Here is a 24,590-nt window from a genome sequence, read left to right on the forward strand (position 1 = left end):
CAGTCCAACAAGGCCAAGGCAGGAAACCAGGCTAGGTCAGGCACAGGGTAACAGGCAGGTTCCAGCAAGCAGCAATGTTGCTCCCACAACCTGGGGTGGGGTCCGGCAGCCTTTTATCCCTGTCGGGGTAACGGCCAGTCCTGATCCCCTGGTGACTCACCTCCCTGTCTCGCCTGAAGGCGAGCACTCCTCGTGCGAGTTCTCAGGTCTCTCCTTCTCTCAGACCTGAGTCTCTGCAGCTCGGGAGATGTCAGTGGGTTACTAGACCCAGAGGCTGCCTCAGCCTCTCCTGACCCAACTGGTAGTGGAGCAGCTGCATGTGATTGCCCAGCAGAGGGCAACGAGGTAATCCCCGCATCTGGAGCCAGGGCAGGCTCAGCCCCCTAACTCGGCTCAGCTGGTGCTTATTGCAGGGGAAGCTGTGCAGACTGGGGCTCTTCAGAATCAGGCCCCAGACTCGGTTCAGATGCCGCCTGAGGCAGAGGATCCGGTGCGGACCGAGACTCCTCTGGTTCCGAGTCCAAGCCCGAGTCCCAGGCCACCACAGTTTAGTCTGCAAAAGAGAAGACTGAGAGGAGATATGATAGCCGTCTTCAAATATCTAAAGGGCTGCCACATGGAAGATGGATCAAGTTTGTTTTCTCCTGCTCCAGAGGGTAGGACTCAAACCAATGGCTATAAGTTACAAGAAAGGAGATTCTGACTGAACAGTAGAACAGACTACCTTGGAATGTGGTGGGATCCCCTTCATTGAATGTTTAAACATTGGTTGGATGGCCATGTATGATCTAGTTGAGATTCTTGCATTGCAGGGGGTTAGCCTAGTCGACTCTTGGGGCCCCTTCCAGCACTATAATTCTATGATTCCATGATTCTATAGCATCCCATTATATTCCTAAATTCATTTTGTTAAACAGGAGCAATTATGCTGTCCTGTAGCTTGTGACAAAGGAGTGCATTATTGCAAATGATCCAATAAGATGAGCTGCCTTATTCTGAATCATTGCATTGATCCATCCAACTCAGAGTAACCCCACTGGCTAGCAGCTGCTGCTCCAAGGTTTCAGATAGGACATATCTAGGGATGCTGGGGATTGAACCTTCTACATTCAAGGCAGATGTATCTGTATCTGAACTACAGCCCTGCTATAAAAGAATACTCAACTGATTGGCCCTTCTTCCATTACAAAACAACACTCAGAATATGGGATAGAATCAGTTCCTCTAAGCGTTCGATTTCTTTCTCAGGATAGCAGAAAGCCTTGTTTTGTTTTTTGTTGAATTCCTATATTTTTTGTTTTCTTTATCTTCCTCTTCCTTCCCCCTCTCATTTCTTCGGAGTACTTTCTTTGTGCTGTTGACAGCTGCCACACAATGTCTTTTGAGGGAAGGGGAAAGGAACAATTATTGTACTATATGCAGTGATGCATATAGTACTTAAAATATTTTCAATTTTTTACAGCACTTTTTCATGCTACTATTGCCTGATGTGTTTTTTAATCACAGAATTCTAGGTAGGATGGGCTCATTATTATGAGTCTTCCTTCCGAGCCTTTTTGATGTGCAAAATCAGCCTTACAGACTTACAAGGATTTCCTGTATATTGTTGTCTCCACAAAGCCTTCCGTGAGCTATTTTGACCTACTTCTTCCACTTCATGGCAGAAATGGTAGGAGCTGAGAGGAGTAGGAAAGACAAAGGGAAACATAACCACTTTGAGTCTTAGCTTGGGTCCAAATTAGATTTAAGGAAGAGATGCGCTTCTTATTACAGGGGAGAGACCAGGAGCTCACCAAGACAGTAGCTAAGTTCCTCTATTTGATTTTTTTTTGTCGCCAAAGTATGCTACAGGATCCTGCCCTTGCTGGAGACCCACAGAGATGAAACAGATTGTTCGCCTCTTCTTCCCTTTGGCAAATGACTGTACTGTTGAAATGGTGACGAGATCACACTGGCCTATTTATTCTGAATGTATTCGGAATGTTCCTATGGGATGCCAATAAAGGTTACTTGACTTGATTTACAGCACACATCTGAAGCTCATAAGAAGAGCCTGCTGGATCAGGCCAATAGGCCATCTAGTTCAGCATTCTGGTACCATTGTGGCGAACCAAATGCCCATGGGAAGCCTGTAAGCAAGATCTGAGAGCAACAGCTCTCTCCCCTGCTGTGGTTTCCAGCAGCTGGTAGTCAGAAGCAGACTGCCTCCAACCGTGAAGGCAGGCAATACCTGTTGCCTCTCCTTTCAATCCATCCAAGTTGGTGACCCTCATGCCTCCTGCGGAAGCGAAATCCATAGTTCAAGGTGACTGTTCCATACCCTCCAACATTTATCTGATGAAAATAGGAAGATCAAACCTATCCATTCTTAAGGAAATCAGCCCTCAGTGCTCACTGGAAGGACAGATCCTGAAGCTCCAATACTTTGCCCACCTCATGAGAAGAGAAGACTCCCTAGAAAAGACCCTGATGTTGGGAAAGATGGAGGGCACAAGGAGAAGGGGACGACAGAGGACGAGATGGTTGGATAGTGTTCTCGAAGCTACCAGCATGAGTTTGATCAAACTGCGGGAGGCAGTGGAAGACAGGAGTGCCTGGCGTGCTCTGGTCCATGGGGTCACAAAGAGTTGGACACGACTAAACAACAACAACAACAACTTTCTCCATGCCATGCACAATTTATATGTTTCTTTTTTCTTTTGAAATAATGTTTATTTGATTCTACAAGTGCCAAGTTGTAACAATACAAAATACATATCCATATTTTGAAATTTCTCTGAATCTCGAGACTTCCCTCCATCCCATCCATGGATTCTATTGTCAACCTTTTCAGCTGCATATTATTTCATAAACCGTATTTTATATATCTCCATATTATCCATGTTATTTGTTACAAGTGTTATTAAAATCCTGCTAATGTTTTCATCTGCTTACAGTGGTCTCCTAAATAAATTGTAATTTCCCCCCAGTCTTTCTTGAAGTTTTTGTTTTCTTGGTCCCTGAGCTTCCCGGTCAGTTTTGCCATTTCAGCATATTCCAATAGCTTGGCCATTCCTCTCTGGTAGTAGGGATTTTGTCTTCTTTCCATCTCTGGGCTAGTAACCTCCGTGCAGCAGTTGTCACATACATAAAAAGTCTTTTCTTACTGTATATGTTTCTATCATGTTGCCTCTTACTTGCCCAATGCTCAAGTTATCTTAAATATGGCTTTCCACCAGTTTTCTGGGAATAGATGTTAAATCAACCAGCCTGTAATCCCCCCCCATCCCAATCCCCTTTTTTAAAAAATGGTGCTACTCTTGGATGGAGGCCCTCTGGACCCCATGATGTCACCATTATAATTTTTCATCCCTTCCTTCAGTTTCTTTGCTGCAAACTGTCCATGCCTGAGGATGCCCTGAAAGCTAGGAACACCTGTCAGGCTAGTATTACAGGCAACTGCGGTTTCAGATTTAGTCTGGCCCCCTTGCTTTTAACACTTGCAGGTGATTGGTGCAAGCCACCACAGTCTTAAAGCATTATTTTGAAAGTGTGGGGCATGATCCAGCCAAAGTTGAGTACTTTTAAATTGATTTAAATGGGATTTTTTTAAAGCACCTGCTTCACTCTCTCCCCTGAAACTAACTGAAACTATGACCTAGAGTACTTACCTTAGAACGGATTGGGGTCTTAACTTTCTGCGTTTTGAAGTTTGGAAGAACGCAAACAGCAGAGTTCGGTGAAAGAAGAACGCACAAGCATTAATCTCTCTGTGTGTCTTGAACTCTCACAGTGTGACCTCTGCCTTTAGAGTTTTACAATTATGTTTGTTAATTTAGATACTGACATTCATCATCTAGGCTGAAGAGCACTTTTACGTGAAATCACAGTTTCTCAATTTAAAACAAAAATAAAGGCAAAGACAACACAGTTTCCGCCTGAAAGGTGCTTTAAGGCAAATAGGTGCTGAACTCCAGTTCAGAATATCTATCCAGATCATCGGGAAGATATCAGGAAATAGCAAATCACATTTTGTCACAGGGTGTCTTCTGGGACACATTATTTAAAGGAGAAAAATCTGTTATCGAATAAAGCAGGTTGTTATATTAAGCTCCTTGTATGGTTTTCCCTTCAGTATATCATTTATATAACAATTAATTCTGTTTTCTGTTTTATGTAAATGATGATTACCTCTTCAGCTAGAAGAATTCAGCAGAACAGAATATTGTCATAGCATAATAGGCTCCTGCTGTTAGCTAAGTGGGAAGACATTAGTCGGAAAAGGTGGTCACTCACTACAGGAGCAAGTAGGCCCTACATTATTCAGAGGGATGACCCAGAAATCTTAAATGGGATGCAGTTGCATTCTAATTTTTCACATATATATCACATTTTATCCAAGCTGGGAAGAGAAAAACAAAATTCTCCCAATCTCAAACATGGCTAGCATTTAGAACAGCTTTTCCAAAACTGGGTCCCCAAATATTGTTGGACCACAACCCCTACCATCCCTTAACATTAGCCCTGCTGGCTGAGGATGAAGGAGCTTCTTGTCTAATAACATCTAGCAACCCATGGTTAATTCAGATTTAGAACAACAGAAGGACTATCTATTTGCATGCACTGTGAGAAGCATGTCCCAAGGGGTTAACTGCATGCAACACAGAGATAGTTTCGGGTGCAGAATTCAGCATTCTGATAATACCAGCTGTCTTCTTTTCTTTTTTAAAAGTAGAGGCTTGAAGGTCTTTAGGCAATGCCTGATGAAATCGCAGAAGCCAAAGTATGAGCTACATAATGCTATGTCAGCGCAAACCTTATGACTAGCAGAAGCAGGATAAATTATCCAGGATAGGCAGATGTGTGCAAATTTGCCCAATTTGCATTAGAATCATGGGGCCATAAAGCTGCAAGGGGTCTGGTAGACCACCTAGCCCAACCCCACCTACCCACCTTAATGCTGGCAGTCCAAAGCTATATATCCATAACAGATTGCAGATTTTCAGCAAAAGCCTTTGCTGAAAAATCCACTTTTTTTTAGCACACAAGGAACTATTTACTAGTATTCAGCTTAGTAAGAGTAGCACCTCCCCTTGCTATTTTCTCCTGCTATTTACCAGTGGCATCTATTTAATTTGTTTATTGCAGCTTCTTCCCATTATGGGATATGGTGTGAACAGAAGGCTCTCATGTCAACATCACAGAAGCAAAGTTTTCTAGTGGGAACAATTGACATTCAGATAACCATGTTAATATCTCATACATTGTGTTACTTCCTCATTACATCTAAAGACACATTTACAGAACAGCAGGCCATATTATTTAAAAATAAGTCCATAATGCTACTTTTCATGAGGCCAGATATAGGGTGAAAAATCAGGATATTAAAGCTACCCTCCTCTCCCCACTAAATCAAAAGCTATATATTATTTTCTTGGACGGCAGCAGAAAATGCACACAAAGGGACAAAAAGGGTTGACCATTGATGCTGAAGATGCAATTTCTATTTTTGGAACTGCTAAAGTCTCTTCTTTGATCTATCTTTCCATTCTCCTCCGCATCGCCCATTCTCTGGGTCTCTTTTCCTGTTTTGTTTTTTTGTCAATGACCTTTCTTCAGTCCAACTCAGCATCTAATGGCCTGAAGAGGGCTTCTTCACATGACAGAAAGCTTTAGATTTAAGATTTTACCCCCTTCTTCATTAGAGGGGAAAGTGAACAGCCTCTATGCACTGGGTGTTAATGAATGTGACGGGAGATTTTTTTTATTATTTTTTTTTGTATGTGTTTTACACATTATGTTCTTGACTCCTCAAGGTGCTACAATAAATTGCTGCGCTTCATTTACAAGGAGTGATAACAGCAGCAAAATGAGGATCTGGCAGCAAATTACTTTTCAGTTCACCCTGGGTCAGGCTGCTGGGGCTAATGAGAAGAGGTGCTCTAATTTTAAATTCCTCCTCGACCAAGCTATTCTCACATTAATGTTCACTGCTGTAAATTGTAAAGTCAAATGAAGGAGCACTGTTGAAAATTAACCAGTATTTTTGTCCTTTAAGTACCCAATAGAACATATTTTGGCTCCTGAGACTGGTAGTTATTAAAGGCAACTCAGACTGCTGCATCAGAGGGTGCCAAGCATAGGTACCCTCACTCAAAACGGTAAAGTACAACCTCTTTTTAAATAAATAAATAAATAAATAATTTTTTAAAAAAAAATTGGCCAACAAAAGTGATGCAGGCCCTCAACAAGATTATAATATAGCCCAGAAGAGGAGGGTGTTCGATAACCAGCCCTATTATGTATCCATTTAACAAGACACTGTACACCGGCATTAAAAGTCATGTGGAATTAGGCTCCCCGTTTACGGCTGCTGCATGTTTAATGAACTGCAATTGTGTATCTGGAGGGACTTTGTCTGTCGAAGCCTAAAGCAGGATTTGAGTAACTAATGAGAAACGAATGCAGCACCTGCTTCTCCTATCAAATATCTTGCTAATCCCACATTTGCCATTTAGCCAAATCAAACACGCTACGCATGGGGCATGGGGAGAGGAGTGGACAGCACATGCTCTTCACAGTGACTTCAGCTTCCTCCTCCATCCAAGCTTTGGACAATGAACATAATAATAATAATAAAAAGTCCATGGCATTGACACAGAATTCACTTGGCTAAGGATGTTCCTGGTCCTCTCTGGTGGAGTCTCCCTTGGTACTGCGATGTAAAATACAAATTAACCACACTATCCTAGTCTAGTCATTGTAATCAGTTATGTTTTCATGTGTACATTACTGATATATAAGGTTGTTGTAGTTCTTGTGTGTGGCTTAATTGCTTGTTTTTGCATATCTTGTGTGATTGATGATGTTCTAGAAAATCTTTTCCCCTAAAGGAGACTTTCTAAATTACTTTGTTTAGATGCTAATGATTGTATTTCATTAGTGGCCCTCTCATCCAGAATCATCTTTAAATGAATGAATATGCCATAATTAAAAATCTGAATTATGAATTACTTTGAATGGAGACAACATTGTCCCGATTTCCCACTGCGACTCAGTGTTATTTCAATTATGTAAATATGTTTAATCATTCCCCTTTTGTTTTTCTAATTATTTAATATTAATGTTGCTTTACCCCTTTATTGCTACCAGAAGAGATATGGCATCTTAAATGAGAGTACTTAGACAAGTGATGCACAGATGACAAGATTAAAGCAGACATTTATCAGAATGCATAACCCATTTCAAAAACAAACATGCTATTAACGTTCATACTAATATGGCAACACTAGCAGTAATTGCACTTCATGCATGTTTTGTCTGTGTAAACCTAATATATTCACAATGAACAATTGCAAATCATTATCCTTTTTCTTATCAACAGCAAAATCCATTTGAGAAAGTTGACAATTGCTGAAGATACCAGTCCTCCACACAAAAAAGGATTTTCCCCCTCCCCCCGCACCACGACTAATCAGCACAGAGTGTATTACTAAGGAAAATTAGCAGCTGGACATAAATTAGTGCTTTTTCATGCCCAAATTCAATTCCTCTAGCAGGTTATTCAAATCTATTTCTCCACCTGAGAAAGAAGGCTTGCTCCTCTTCAGCCTGAACAGTTCTTGAATCAACACACTATGGGAAATTGGATACAAAAGATTGTCATGCTTGGACACACAACGTTTCATAAGTCCCCGTAAATAAAAGTGACGCATAAAGTTTACTAGGTTATGTATGCAGGGCCATGAAATCCAGGGGAACATTTAATAAGGCACAGGAAGGCACCATACTAAATAAATACTGAAAAGTATCTGTATGAAGGTATAGCTATTAACATTTAGAAATAGTTTGGGTTTCTAACCGATGCAGTTTCATTGAAACAGTCCTAATTAGAAAGTGTAAAACAGACACTGTAAATAAGACTGAAGAACTGGGGCAAAAACAAAATATGCTTGGATGCAGTGCTTTAAAGTTCACAACTGTGCCTAGAAACACAGCACAAAAGGAAGTCTGGATGAGTCCTAAATGGTAAAATGTGCTTTGGAATCCTTCAGAACATAAAACACCCAGAAGTATATAAAATCATTCTGCCATCTTTACCGATAAATAAACTGCACTACAGTACTTGTGTAAAATAAGCCGTAAATGGTTGGGAAAGTTGTTCAAAAACTCAGAAGCAACAATACTTGGGTTCAGCAGTCAGAAAATTGCATGCCAATGGCTGGATAAAACAGAAACGAGGATTAACGCAAGTATGATTTGCACAGCAGCCCATCTGAGAGTGATATTTGCTTCGATTAAACAGCTAATGTCTAAATTACTATCTACCACATGTCAGCGGAGGAAATGTTGCTGTTGCTTCACAGCAGCTAAGACAATGATTATTACGTTTCTATTTATTTTCATTTGCCAAAAGAAATTTGGTGGTTTGCTCCTAATCTGCCCCACCAGCACAAGGATTACGGTTAGCACAGTGCGATTTCCCCTTCTCCATCTCCTGCACACGCCCCACAGCTCAGATCTGCTCTGGGGGGTGGGGGGGTTGGGGGAACCCTTAGAAAAGATTTAAGGGGCACATTTTTGAGAGGGTGGGGGTGGAAGTTCAATGGTGTAATCAGAAATGCTTGCCCGGAAGTAACTGCTTACTTAGTGCTATGTTGAATACAACCCTCATTTTTTTACCAATTTCCCTATACAGACAGGGCTGCCTTCAGGTGTCTTCTTAAGGTTGTATAGTTACTTATCTCCTTGGCTCGGGGATCGCATAACTCTTTACCCTTAAACATTTCTCTTATGAAAATAGTGTCGCCCTAAGGAAAAGCAGGACATCCTGGAATCAAATCAGAAACTGGGACAGCTTCTCTGAATCCCGGACTGTCCCTAGAAAATAGGGACACCTGGAGGGTCTGCATAAACACTTATCTGGAGTAAACTTAATTCAACTCAGTGGGCCCTAATTACAAGATAACATGCAAAATATTTCACCTTGAACTTGCCACCCCAATTTCTCATGGTGGAAAATCTTGTACAGTCATACCTTGGGTTGAAGTAGCTTCAGGATAAGTATTTTTGGGTTGCGCGCTGCGGCGACCTGGAAGTAACGGAGTGTGTTACTTCTGGGTTTCGCACATGCGCAGACGGTCAAAATGATGTTACGCGCATGCGCAGAAGCGGCAAATTGTGACCCGTGCACGCACAGGCGCACAGACACGGGTTGCGTTCGCTTCTGGATGTGAACGGGGCTCCGGAATGGATCCCGTTCGCATCCAGAGGTACCACTGTATTTGGGAAGAAGGCACTTTCTGATTCCTCTCACTCCTCCAGTTTCGACAGAAGATAACTTGGAGTTTAGCCAAGATATCGGTTAAACTGACTGATATATAATTTGAAGGCAAAATTCTGTTCCCTTTTTTTTGTGGATTGGGATTTACAGTAGTTGAGCCTCAGCCTTGTGGTGTAATCCCAGAGGGGTTTATTCAATCAAACAGTTTTGCTGTTGCACAAGTACCAGTCAAATTATGTTTGAACACTTCACAGGGGGCAGATGCTGTCTTCCCAGGTGCCTCTTTACTAGACAGTAGAGTAATTAGCTCTCCCACTTCTCAAAAAGTAACTGTAGGCCATGGTCTGAGAAGAGAGAGATCACTAACTAACCATTGAGGTTTAATTCCATGGTCAAATGATATCTTGTACTGGTATAAATGTTGCTGCTCCCTCTCAGACTTCGACAAATTAGTAGACAAAGGGTTGTGGTTCCATCAGCAGCCTGCATTTACTAGCTTTCAAAAACTTGTACATTCTTTTAATTGGAGAGCAGATTCAGACCAAATACCTTTTGGGTGGATAAACATTTCTTTTTAAAACCCCTGAAAACTTTGTAATAGTTTAGAATTTGAGCTCAGGGGCATACCTTTTATATACAGTTAGAAATGTCTTGTTTTTTTTCCAACTTAGGCTGGTTTTTCCAAGAAGATTAAAGGGAAAAAATACGCTTGTTTTTTTGTGGTGGGTGGGATGGGTAAGTTTGGGGGAAATTGTAGGAATTGCACCTCACTTTGAATCTGGGTCCCAATTAAAAGATATCGCTTGTTCTTCTAGCAGAGGGAAAAGGTATAAAGTAAAGTAGCTCTAAGCTCTTAGGGTTCTAAGATATGCAAATAGTTTTCCCACTTCAGATCTCTGCATAGACTCGGCCGGTGCAAATTACTAAAGCATTCTGTGTGCCTCAGAGAGAGACAATGAGACCGCTACAACAGATGAAAAAGAGTTTTCAGCATGTTTGAAGGTATGCATCAGAAACTTTACTTTATTTTATATAAAATTATATGGTGTTCCCTCTGCATGAATTGTATTGAAAGTGTGTTTGGACTTTAAAAATTGAATTTAAATTGATCTTTAAAGCTTTGAATGTCCTGCTGCCATAAAGAATATAGAGAATTAGCCATTTTTCATGAATTATGGATTACCTTAAGAATCGCTGCCACTCCAAGAAATGCACGCTTTTGGATTTGAATTTAAGTTTGTATATTTATCTAAAGAATTTTATAAAGATATAGTCTACAGCCATATTTTTTTAGCTAAAACAAAAAGAAAAAAATGTGTGCAGTTCCTTACAGGAAAGTTCTATCTTGAGTTAACTGAGCAACTATTCTTACTAGCAAAACCTTAAGGCAGTTAACAAAAATCCAAGTAAATTAAAAATACTTTTGATATTTGTATTTGTCCAGTTAATAAAGTATTTGTCCAAAGCTCATTTTTTCCAGAGCTCTTCTTTCTTCCTCATTACTGAAATTTTGCAATATATTTATTTAACTATTGCTACAAAAAGAAAAGAAGTTTTAATTAAACCTTTATATTATTCAAATCCATTTAAAGTCTTTTAGTTAAGCCAGTTTGAGGGGGGTAGGGGAGGGATCATAATCGTACATCAACGTCTTCAAAAAGTTGGTTTACATCAGCAACAAGCAGTAAGACTGAAGTAGCAACTACCCATCTTAAACTCTCTTGTCTTTTAAGTTTGTTCTTCACTGTTGAACTGCAATGACCACTCCAGCTAATTTTTTTGTATTTCTTTGAGTATATAAGTAAAGAAGGTATCCTTAAACATTTGTTTTAAAATGCACACATCTCAAGGCTTCTTTCCATTCCTACATTTTACCCACACAGTGGCCAGTTCAAAATAAACACTGAGTACGTACGTACAACAATCAGCCTAATGAGAGCAGCCTTAAGACTTTCTGAGATGATTGGCCAAAACATATTTCAGCTTTTGCTGGATTTCATCCTTGTATGGAATATTATCCTTTTGTGGGATAGACCTACATATTCTAATTCAAAGGCAATAAGATGATTTCTGGTCTACATACACATATACCGCTACCAGCATGAGTCTGACCAAACTGCGGGAGGCAGTGGAAGACAGAAGTGCCTGGCGTGCCTGGGGTCACGAAGAGTCGGACATGACTAAACGACTAAACAACAACAATACATATACCAACTAAGATGGCAGCCTTGATGGGCAGGGCATTAAATGTGTTACTTAAAAAACAAACAAACACAGGAGAGATGCATTTCAGGGCTGGAAAAGAAAACAGGTAGTGGTGGCAATTATTTTGATTCAGAACTCTACTATATATTTTAGTAGAACTGATTCTTACAGTGTAGAAATGCACATTATTCTATTTAAAAATAAATCACCAACGTACACTCAGCAGTTGACAGATAATGAGACTAGGCCTTAATGTTTCCTTGCACAGTGATGTGTTCTAAGTTTAGCACTGTTGTTTTCTGTGTATAGATATGTGTGTGTGTGTGTTCATTCCATCTATCCATCCAATATAATGCTGAAGTCCATTAAAGCTTCACAACACACCTCCTGGAACTATGTATAGTGTATATACATAATTGGTTTCTTATTTTATTGGTCAGACCAACTTAACTTTTGCTGTACAACTTGTTGTTGTTGTTTTTAAAAACTACATTGCACAGCATCTAAAGGGAATATAAACTTTATAAATAAATAGGTATGTTGTACATGTTTGTTGTGAGGAGTCATTCCTTTCGTGTGGCAGCACCTATACATTGGAATTCCCGGCCTATTGAGATTGAGCTGAAATCATTTCTGTTTCAGCAGGCCTTTCCAGACACCTGATTTGGTTATATTTGAACTTTATTTATTTTTTTAGATGTTTATTGTGTTTTATTGGTTTTAGATGTTTTAAACAATTTTTAAATATGTTTTATCTATCTATTTATTTATTTTGTTTTGCTTTTTAATAACAGATGTGTTTACTACCCTGTGCTCCTTTGGCGGGAAGAGTGGAATATACATTTAATAAATGAATGAAAGAAACATTGATAGATTTGCACTCAAAATAAATCATGATTCATATGCCAACGAAGTAACCCTGTTGCTTAAATCTATTTTCATCCATAATCTAATTTTTAATTAGAAATGGTATCTTTGCCCTATTGATATAATAACCTATAAAACCTTTTTGGTTAACTAGTAAATTACACCGCTACAACTTCTGTAACTTCCTCAGCTTTTTCTAACTTCTAATCCACCCTCAAGTCAGAATATTTGAACTTGAATATATGTTAGCCTCAGCCTTCAGCCTTTGCAGTTACTCTGGCACACACGCACACACACACACAGGTCAACGGGCTTGTCCATGTTGCTTCTTTACAAATCCCATTTCATCAGAGGTGATGGAGGGCTATGACACACTTTAGAGAAATTTAAGTGTATGGTAAATGTGTGTGTATAGCAATCAGTTGTCTGCTTAACTGCACATATAGAGCAGCAGGGTGGGACCACTTAACTCATGTGTGTCTATGAATAAAAAGTTATCTGAATTGGTCTTTAGGAAAAATTTACTGTCAGCAATGGAAAGCACTTCCATATTCATCTGAGAAAACTGAATTATCTAGTAGGACCTGTTGTAAAGGAAAAAGAAAGGAAACAGTGTGGTCTCTTTCTTTACCAAATTGGCAATGAACATAACACAAATTGCCAGGTAGGATGACCTTGCACATTCTGACTGTAATTTGTTTTCTCCACTGTAGTACCATTAAAACCAGATAGGTTGCTCTGGAGTAAGCAGGGCCGGCTGATGTTCTTGTGAAGCTGGCAGGGAGCACTGCTGATGCCTGCTTTGAACCCAACGTACGGTAGTTACTTTTGTGGTCTGGCCCTGTAAGCAGGACCACGTGGTTGCTTCTGGCCAGGCTTTGGACCATGTGGCTGCGCATGGATTGTAAGGAATTAAAAGGCTGGCTTAGAGCCACTTGGAGTGCTACCAGCAAGGGCGACTGATAGACAACAGGGCTTACCAGAGGTCAATTTGCCCAAGGCCCCCTGAACATAAGAAGGCTGCAGCTCTGACACATGAGAAGAAATTTTACTTTACAAGACAGGGTGAGCAGAGGAGGTTATTTTATTTATTTAACAAGATTAATATGCCACTTAATCAGAAAAACCACTAAGTTGCATAAAACAATATAAAAGAAAATAGTGATTTATTTAAAAAAAAAAAAAAAACCAACCCACTAGCCCCGCCTCCCAGTATGTAAGACTTTGGAATTCATAACACTTCCATTTTATAATTTGTTCCTTGTTAATCCCCTTTTCCTTTGATATGTACTTACCTGCAAGGCATGTTATCTTTTTTTCTCTGGTATCCTTGCAAATATGAAAAATAGTAGGTGATTTCATGCTCTTGGAACTGATGCACTCTTTTCATAAGTGTTCCTAATGAAATACCTAAAATATTTGGTTCTTTGTTATTTGGTTGGTTGCATTCTACTTTCATGTGTATTGTCTACATTAAAATAAATAAAAATGGAAGGGAGGGGATAAAATAAAGATTCTGTTAAACCTTAAAAAAAACACAACCAAACACCAAGTAGCCATAATGAAATTCTTCAAAACATAGATAAAAATGAACAGTTTTGCAGCAAATATATGCAATAAAATTACATATCTAGGCAGGTTTGCTGAAACAAAAAAAGGTTTTGGTGGGTGTCAAAAACAGAACAGTGAAGGAACCTGCTTAATATTAATAGGCAAGGAGATCTAGGGAGTAAGGGATAAATTCCCTGCAGAAGTGCATTTGGAGGGTCGGCAGCCCAGTACCTCAGTGCTAGAGAGCCCCGACTGCTGTTGAAAGGTACCAGGAACTCACAGGAACAAGGAAAGCAAGATACCTTTTGCCACTGGTCCATCTAGGACAATATTGTTTAAGCTGATTGGCAGCGGCTCAGGTAGGGGGTCTCTCCCTGTTCCTCTTGGAGATGCCAAGGCTTGAACCTGTTGATCCTGGACCTGGCTACACAGGGGCAGAGGAAGAGGAGCAGGCAGTGTGCCACGCCCCCAGGACACACATCATGCCTCTGTGGGTGGTGCGCCTCGCCCCTGGGACACGCGCCAGCTCCATCCCTGCCTGCTCTCTGCCCACCAGTGTCGGCGCATGAAGCTCCGCCACTGTGGCTACATAGAAGCATCAACTATCGCAATTTTAAAAGGGCATTGTCAGTAACAGAGGGAAGTGTAGTGGCATCAAATTTCCAGATGCAACGCTCTACATTGCCCATGAGTAGGAAAGGTGATAGAACCTCAGGATAGAATTTATCACAAATGATCCTGTGTTGCCTCCCAAAAGTGTTTGTAAGCAGAACTGAGACCGTGTGTGTCTTGCAGTATTAATTCTCACTGTGCTAAGGGGCTAACTAGAATGCAGCCTTCCATGCAGGGCCAGATTTCGGTTTGGTGAGGCCCTCAGCTACTGAAGATAATGGGGCCCTTTCTATGTCCAGCTGTCCGTTGTCAACAATAAATTGTTGCTGTTTTTCGTGTTGAATATATGCTATATGGCAATTTATGGACCTACTAGGTATTTAAAGCCATTTGCATGTTGCCATGCAACCAGTCCATGCAGACTGTAGGCACCCTATATATAGAAATGAGCAAACCAGGGATATTTTAGGGAGCAGGCTAGCAGGTGGGGCCCATTACTTACATCATAGGAGCCTACACAACACAAAACACTCTTGCTGTATGTAGGTTTGATTTTATTTGTTTTTTATCTTATATTTTGGAAATGTACATCCAGTTTCTTTTTTCCTTTACATTTTTTTGGGGCCCGCAAGAGAGTGGAGCCCCAAGCTATAGCTTGTTAAGCTTGTATGTAAATCTGCTGCTGCTTCCATGTGTGAGAATGCAGATCTGGCACACCGTGGGAAAAGTGGAAAGGCAAAGTAAGGAAGAGAACCAGGGGGCAAGAATACTGGGTACTGAAAACGCTTTCTTCTTGATGCATTGGCCACTATAACCACTACCATCCCCATTGCAGTTATCCCAAGTGAGCTTCCTTCTGGTTTCTGAGCCACAGTTGCTGCAGAGAGCATGGCTGCTGCAGGAGGGATTTCAGGGTCAGAACCAGGAAGCAGAAGTAGGGTTTGGCACCAATTCACTGCGCCTCCTATTTGAACTGATAGTTGCACAGCAGAACTGCATTCTAGCACACCACTTCTGTCACAGGGTTTTGAAGGGGAGAGGTTAGCTCTCACAGAAGGCACAAATCTCAAATCCCTGACTCTGCACTCCATGTGCTCCAAGATCAGGTTTACCACCCCTTCCTCTATTTTTCTTTCTTTCGGTGTGAGAACATCGCTGCAGCCACTTTCTTTTGTGTTTTGGGTGATTAGAGATTCTTTTACTCTTTAGGACTAAGGCTTGTGTATGTACTGATTATTTGCAGTCCTGTTTAAAGTAGCAACCACACACTCTGTCTCTTTCATTTTTGTGTATTAAACCAATCTTTTTCTGCTTCCTGGTGCAACCAGTTCTTTCTTAGGCATGCATACTTTAAACAGACACATGTCCTGACTCCACATGAAAGCTTCCATTCCTCTCAAGAGCACACACTGGGTCTATATCAGTGGGTGGATAAAAATCAATGATTTAAAAAATAATAATCAGATTTTTTAAAATTTAAATTGGTGTGTTTTTTTCATTTAAATTGGATTTTTTTAAAAAAATGGATTTTTAAAAATAAAATGCTTTCGGAGCAAAAATATTTCTATTTAAGTTACATTATAGTCCAAAGGCTATTCATCAGGAAACAAGGATTTGTTTTTAACTGTGTAGCATAAGGCTTTATATGCAATGTTTAAAATTTTTTGGTAAATTAATTCCATTAATCCATTCACTATGTCATGGTCTTCCAGAGGTTTCTGTAAGATTTTGGGGAGCAGTTTTTTCTAACGAGAAGATACTATTACAGATGCTTGTTTTTGCAGTTCTCAAAAGGGTGAATTTGTGTCATGCCTTTTCTTCACAGGAAAAATGTTATAAAATAAACATACAGAGTTGAGGGGGAAATCTTAATCTGCACAAGTAGCTAAGTGTGAGGCAGTAAAAATGAAAGTGCAACCTTGTGAGCAGAATACATTTCTACCTTGGTTGCCGAATGCCTTGGTACTCGTAGGTTTCGACTCATGAATGATCGAAACCCGCAAGTGACTGTTCCGCTTTTCGAATGATTTTTAGAAGCCAAACGTCCAACATGGCTTCCATGGCTGCCAACTGAGTGCAGGAAGCTCCTGCAGCCAATCGGAAGCCGCACCTTGGTTTCTGAATGGTTCTGGGAGTCAAACAGACTAAGTTTGACAACCAAGGTACGACTTCAGTCTTCAGATCTTTGTGTAATAATTGTGCAAGTCAGTTGCATATCTAGGCAACTCATACTTGAGTCAAGTGCTGAAGGCACTTTAGGGCTGCCAACCTCTTCCAAATTTCACTGGGTTCCAAAAACTGCACTAGCACTTAACTGAGTAGGCACCTGAATGTAGAAGCAAATCTAAAAAGGTGGGTGATGGTGGTCAGTCTAAGTGTTTGTTTGTTTTTTAAAGTTTAACCACATCAGTTAACGAACATGGCTACATATGCTATAATGTTATTGTTTCAGTTAAATAAATTGTTTAAGTTGTTATTAAGGAAATGATTATTTTTCTCCTTCAAATAAAGCACAGCAGAAAAGTTGTCCAAATATAAACAGTTAACTTATTAAACCTCACAATAATTTCATAATTATCTGTCTATGTATTTCTAATAGTATAACCAAATCAGTAATTTTGGATATAACTGTAAAAACTACTCTGACAATTTATTATTCCAAAAATGAAACCTTCATCTGGTTGTAAATATTAAGATTAATTATACCAGCAAGAATGAGTCTTTCTGTAAAAAAGTGATTTAAATCAAGTCTTACTGACTAGTGATTTAAATCATGACTTAAATTGTGATTTAAATCAATTTGATTTAAATCAAATCCACCCTGGTCTATATATGGGGTGGACATGTATGTGGGTTCAGATATACATCTGTAATGCTTCTAAACTAGGGGAGATTAGCGGCCAAACCTAACAAATGCATATTCCTGCAAGTTAGCCTGAGAAGGGTCTAAGTCCACAGAGCTGTATTGCTGATAGAAGGATACTCAGACCATAGAACTACAATTGGTAGAGAGGACTCAGTGTGATGTCATTTCCCCTCCTCTCCTGGAAAGGAAGAAGCATATAGCACTTCCAGTTCCTTTCTCTCTTTTACATGCCTGAAGCTGGTTATACTGTGAATATCAGCATTTTGCTTTTAACTTTGCTGCTAAGGATGGGATTTGAAACTCTGTTCGACCGACACACTTGGGCACCTGGAGGGATAAATTGCAATTAATTGCAATTAATATATCCTCTCCTACCCATTAAAACCCATCCCATATAAACTGGCTTGGACAGCAAGCTTCAGTCTTTAAAAGGCATCTGGAGGCTGTTCTTCCCAACATTTCTCCTGAAGAGTTTCAATTATAAATCTAGACATAAAATTTGGCACTCATCCTTTCATCCTTGACCGTGTGTGTTAGCAACAAAAATAAGATTCAGTGGAAATTTATGCTCCCACTTTTGTCTCTTACCTTCTCCAATATCTTTTCCGTACCACAAAATAAAATTGGGAATCATTTGAGCCATTTCATCCTCCCCCTTACCACAAAGCAATAACAAACATCAACAAACCAGTTTGTGTTCCAGTTATGACTTTAGCCTGAGATCTTGTATGTTTTTATCGACATTGAACTCCTTTTTACAGCACCATCTGTTGAATATAACTAGAATTTCAGTGTAACATTGTACCCAAACATTGTTCCAAAATTAGATTAAAAAGAAAAGCACACTGGCTACATTATGCCAGAAACAAATAAATCCATTCATTTGAGCGTCTGTGCAACCTCATCTTTGGGAGCCAATCATTTTGAGATGTATGAAGAGCTTTTATAATGATGGTGATTATGATGAGGGGGAGACTAGGTAAGGAACAATACACAATGGCCTTCAAGCAAAAAGAAAGGAAAAAAGAGTGTCATAGCAGAGAGCCTTTTAATGTAGGTGGGAAGTACCGCAGGGTGTATATTAACTGTAAGCGATAGCATTACATCTCTGCTTTAGACAGAGGCAGGCATTTATCAGAACCCAAACAAACAGATTGTTCCAGCGCTACACTGCTTTTTATAAGAAACACTGACAAACTGAGAAGTTCACAGAGCACAGCACATTTCCCAATGCAGATTTGAAACGCTGTTGAAAACTGAGATATAAGATGGTGACTATCCCTTGATTTTAAAAAACCACTATTTGCATCTGATTACAGCCAATATTTCCAAAGCAAAATAACATGCTTTCTCGATCAGGCTATAGCATATCCAATATGGGGACTTCTGGCTGGTTTGCTTCCAAGAAAATCTACACCCTTGCTTTGCCTGTTGGTGGTAGAGGCTGATAGTCATTTGTGCTTGCCTAGCTAACAGCGGGTGGCGCTGTGGTCTAAACCACTGAGCCCCTTGGGCTTGCCGATCAGAAGGTTGGCAGTTCGAATCCCTGCGATGGGGTGAGCTCCCATTGCTCGGTCCCTGCTCCTGCCAACCTAGCAGTTCGAAAGCATTCCAGTGCAAGTAGATAAATAGGTACCGCTCCGGCAGGAAGGTAAACGGTGTTTCCATGTGCTGCTCTTTTGGTGTTCCGTTGCACCAGAAGCGGCTTAGTCATGCTGGCCACATGACCCAGAAAAACTGTCTGCAGACAAACGGTGGCTCCCTTGGCCTGTAAAGCAAGATGAATGCCGCAACCCCAGAGTCATCTGCAACTGGACTTAACTGTCAGAGGTCCTTTACCTTTTAACTAACAGCTCTAATTGCTGAATTGTTCAAAAACTAGTAGAACTGACAGGATATGACAGAACTCAGAGCCTTCATTTAATTTTCCCCCTGTCATGATACCCAAGCTGGAGGCAGTAGGGAAGGTGGTGGTGGGGAGAACAGAAAGCGTGGATGTGGCTGAAAACCATTTAGAAAGGAAGAGAGAAAAGGGGAACACCCCTTATACAACAATGTTTGGTCTTCCATCTGAGGGATTGTCTCCCCACTAAGCATTTTTTGTACTTCTGCAAACCTCGGGTTCCCTTGGGCCTTTTGATGTACATGGGTCATGCCATTTGGGCTACTTATGGATCAGTGGTCACTGCTGAACATCACAAATAGAGGGAATTATACAGAATTCTATGAGGTTCCCCCCCCACACACACCACCATAGCTACCATGCCATCAAGATTATTGTCTGAGATGACTGCTAATCAAAGCAAGAATACTGCACACAAGAGAATGAGTCATTTGCTTCCATTCTGGGAATCATGAGCACAGATACACACACTGTTACATTAGTGGTCATGTAGGATTCAGATCGGATAACACACAAGATTTCATATGCAGTCTACTATCATGAGATGTGACCTGTTGCACTCTGATATGTGTGGGTGGAGAATATTCTTTTTTCATCCACGAATTCCCTGCTGGATTGGAGTGGTTGACTTCATTTTTGTTTCTGAAAGTGCAATGCAAATGGCAAATGATAAAACAAAGCTGAACAGATGTTCCATTTTGAATGGGAAAAGGCTTGCTTTGCTTATTGGAGAGCTCCCAGGGAAATCTTCCAGAAGATCCTAACAATAGTCGGAAGCTATGAACGATGTTGCACTGTTCCTGGCGCTAGTCAGGGACAGAGAGAAAAAAGGAGCCTGTGAACCTCATGTGAACTTGAGGGGAACCCCATAAAGCCAAAGGGCACCGCCCAGCCACTTCCATGTCCCAGTGATTTTGAGGAGACAGAGGAAACACCTGCTTACCTCTCCTGCTGAAATTAAATGGGACTTAGAAAGGCTTTGAGCCAGTGTGGTGTAGTGGTTAAGGGAGGTAGACTCGTAATCTAGTGAACCGGGTTCGCGTCTCCGCTCCTCCACATGCAGCTGCTGGGTGACCTTGGGCCAGTCACACTTCTCTGAAGTCTCTCAGCCTCACTCACCTCACAGAGTGTTTGTTGTGGGGGAGGAAGGGAAAAGGAGAATGTTAGCCGCTTTGAGACTCCTTAGGGTCTCATAAAGCCAGATATCAAATCCAAACTCTACTCTTCTTTGGGTCCTGCTCAGAGATGGTGCTTCATTGGAGCTGTTAATGGCAATCTTGTCACATGGCAAGTTCACTTCAAACCTTTCCTTTGAAATGCATTATGAAATCCCCAGTTATTACAAATAGGTCAATGGTACCGGGTTGGTCCAACTCATATTATCTGAATGCCACCCATAACTCAAACTGCCCACCAATTCCTCTTATTGCTGCCATTTCCTAGGTAACCAAACAGCCAACCATAGAAATGGAATGTGCAAAGAGAAGAAGGAACCCAATCTGGAAGTATTTCTATTTGTGTCTTGTTTAATCGTATTCCTAATTCTCAAGAGTTATCTACGATTGACGTCAGAAAACACACAACACAAGAGGCAGGGGAGAGGTTAGGTCAGCATGGAAGAATGCAGAACTTTCAAACTGCTGTGCATTTGAAACTTTTGACTTTAGAATTTAACTATTTCACTGCACGAAACCCACACATTTAGGATAGTTTTATGATCCAAGACATTGAACTTTGGAAAGAAGACTGCATCACTGAAATTCTGTGCCATCCGCAAATCTGCTCTAGGTTTTTTTAAAAGCAGTTTTTCCAAATGCACAAATTCCACCCCACACTAAAATAAAAAGGCCAAATGCACACAAAGATTGCTTTGCTCTTTGCTGACACTCTGTATCAGTTGCAGTTTCATCATCATCATCCTTCACCAGAAGTTCTCATGGTGGTGCACAAGATAAAAATACAGGGTAAAAGCACAACATAAATTGTTAAAGTGCAGACTTTTCAGTACTGACTCCTTTTAGCTCACAGAGGAAATAAGACAACTCTTGACATGATGTGGTTTTATTGTTTGGGTATCTGTGGGCTCAGGGGGTGTGGGGCATACATATGGGGGGGAAAGAAAAGAAAAAAGAAAAACCTCTCACACCCCCATGCTAGGCTCAAAACATCCCTGTACAGTGTTAGACCTTGGCTTGTTCTTGTCTTAGCCAGCAAAGACTCCAAAAACTGTCCCCTGCAGCTACAGTTCTCCTCTTCCCTCTAGTTTCTTCTTGCTTGATCCTTCCGCTAAGTTCTTTTTTCTTTAAAAATCATGCTAAAAAGTGGTGGTGGTCTTATACATGGGTAGTGCATAGGGTGGATTGGTTGCTGCCATGGCTGTCAGCAGCTATTGTGCATGTTATTGGTTACTGGGTCAATGGATGGTGTTGATTTTGTGATGCTCCGGCAGGTGGGCAGACGATTGGCAACTTCCGCTGGTGATGGGACAGATGGGAGGTGGATTGGGCAATGTGTGTGTGAGTGCGATTTATGGCAAACCCCCCCCCCCCTAAAAAAAAGCTCAAACAACTATGGGCAATCCTCCAGAAAAAAAGCTCAACAACTCTGAGCCATCTCCCCCCATTTCCTTAAATCTGAGTCCCCAAAAATAGGGGTAGTCTTATACATGGGGGCGTCTTATAGATGGAAAAATACGGTACTTAGTTCTTTCTCAGTTTAACAGATGTCACAGAGCAGGCCCCAACTCTTTCTCAGAGACACTCCCAGACTGACAGCTGCTAGGTCTAGCAGACTCACTGAGCTAGGTAGGCCAATGCAGAAAAGAATACCTCCAGACAAACTGAAGGACAGTGCCATGTAAGTTTGTGCCTTGAATGTATTCTGAGAGTGCGAAGTCTGTTAGAACCTCAACAGATCTCGCAAAATACATGCTGGTCTATGGATTATCTTAAAAATACATTCAAATGAGACAAATTGACTGATATTTGTTTTTATGTGTGTGGCGCATGCTCTGGTTATCTCCCGCTTGGACTACTGCAATGTGCTCTACGTAGGGCTACCTTTGAAGGTGCCCCGGAAACTACAACTTATCCAGAATGTGGCAGCTAGACTGGTGACTGGGAGTGGACACCGAGACCACATGACACTGGTCCTGAAAGACCTACATGGCCTCGGCCCAGTATACCTGAAGAAGCATCTCCACCCCCATCATTCAGCCTAGACACTGAGGTCCAGCGCTGAGGGCCTTCTGGCGGTTCCCTCACTGCAAGAAGCAAAGCTACAGGGAACCAGGCAGAGGGCCTTCTTGGTAGTGGCGCCCGCCCTGTGGAACGCCCTCCCATCAGATGTCAAAGAGAAAAACAACTACCTGACATTTAGAAGACATCTGAAGGCAGCTCTGTTCAGGGAAGTTTTTAATGTGTGACATTTTAATGTATTTTTAATCTTTGTTGGAAGCCGCCCAGAGTGGCTGGGGAAGCCCAGCCAGATGGGCAGGGTACAAATAAATTATTATTATTATTATTATTATTATTATTATTATTATTATTATTATTAAAAAGCCACAACAAAGCTGCAATAAATGCTGCACAAGTTGCTCCTTCTGCCAGGTGACTCGGTGGAGTCACAGTAAAGCCCAGCATCCCTAGTCACAGAGCTCTACCACCCCTGAACTTACCACGAACCTGTAAGCTCCACCGCCTGGCTCCACCCCTAGACCTGCTCTGAGCCCCTGCCACCTCCAGGCACTAATCACGTACCCAAACTACTGACTTGAGGAGGTGGCAATCAACATGATTTTGGTTGCATGTATGAAGAGCACAACCTCTCACACTAGACAGTATCTGCCATCACTTTAGATTTAGCGATTAACATAAAATAAAACCCATCAAAGCAAAACAGATACTCAAAGTTTCGGCATTGAATAACAGCTGCATCGTCAAATAAAGCTTACTCGTTCAGCCATTATTTGCAAAGCATTCAAATGGCTTATCCAGGCAGTTGTGGAGATTTTTAAACAACAAATAAAAATAATACTCAATTTGATTTTTTGTGCACATGATTTCAACTTCACTATGCACGAAAGTTTCAATGTCCATAACGATTTTATCTTTTTCTGAGAGCTGCTTCAAGTTTGCTTTCCTGCCTAGGTTTCTGCCTGCCGCTTCTAATCCTCATTTTTATTCCTGTTGGTTATCTGATCTCTTTGATCCTTCAGAGGAGGCCTTGAACTCTGGTTTTATTCCTAATGGAGTCCACTGGCAAGAAGTGGTGTTTTTTTTTTCTCCTGTGGTTTTGCAGTCTTTATCACATTTGAGCTTTTTGTTTACTTTTCATAGGTTTTTGTAGCTTTTTTATATTTTCTGGAGATTCTGGAGATTTTGTAGCACAAGAGAAACTACCCAAAGACTTGATATTTGTAGCAAAATCTTCAGCCACTGAGAAAATGGCCTTTTAATTTTTATCTTGTGTTTTCATTAAACAAAGAAGGAGTTGGGGGGGGGGAGGGAGCGGAGAGAGAGAAGGCAATGTTTAAACAATATGGCCCAAGATACAGTCTGAAGACACATGAGACCACTTAGCTTGATGAGCTAAGCAGGTTTGGGTCTGGTAAACACCTGAGCAGGTGACTCTCTGCAAACTGCAAGTACACTGCCATGGGCTCCCTGACAGAAGAAAGGAGGGATATAAGTGTGAGAAAATAAATAAACATGGCAGTACAGTGGTACCTCTGGTTACGTACTTAATTCGTTCCGGAGGTCCGTTCTTAACCTGAAACTGTTCTTAACCTGAGGTACCACTTTAGCTAATGGGGCCTCCCGCTGTTGCCGTGCCACTGCCATGCGATTTCTGTTCTCATCCTGAAGCAAAGTTCTTAACCCGAGGTACTATTTCTGGGTTAGCGGAGTCTGTAACCTGAAGCGTATGTAACCTGAAGCGTATGTAACCTGAGGTACCACTGTATAGAAAATTCAGATTATAGACAGCTTGGGAGGTTGCCGAAATGCATGGTGCAATGCATCCAGTTCCCCCTGCCCCCCCCCCCGCATTCCTTCAGAATGGGTGGCAGGTATCGGACGATCTGCGGGTGAAGCAGCACCCCCCCCCCCGGCCCTGGGGTTTTGGGGGGAGGATAATTACTCCCATATATCCTCAATTAGCTGCACGGAAAGGCTCCGCTGGCATAGGGACAGTGGTTCGCCATGGCAGCCAGACAGGAAGTGCCCACTCTACCACTTCAGACTGCAGTTCAGGACTCACATCACTGAATACTTCTCCACAGAAAAAAAAACAAAATGTCAGCGAGATGGTGGCCTTCTGTGAAA

At 41.2% G+C, this 24,590-nt stretch overlaps 1 long non-coding RNA gene across 1 annotated transcript in view; it reads left to right on the forward strand.

Annotated features, from left to right (window-relative positions):
* The first annotated feature begins 10,103 nt into the window (after nucleotides 1–10,103).
* LOC310846097 overlaps nucleotides 10,104–24,590 on the forward strand; it is a 44,205-nt gene continuing 29,718 nt past the window's right edge. The window contains exon 1 of the long non-coding RNA XR_014565127.1: nucleotides 10,104–10,264. This is a non-coding gene — a long non-coding RNA (uncharacterized lncRNA). The remainder of the gene's footprint in view (nucleotides 10,265–24,590) is intronic.

The sequence above is a fragment of the Podarcis gaigeae genome, assembly GCF_964106915.1.
Source record: "Podarcis gaigeae genome assembly, chromosome: 1".
Lineage (NCBI taxonomy): Eukaryota > Metazoa > Chordata > Lepidosauria > Squamata > Lacertidae > Podarcis > Podarcis gaigeae.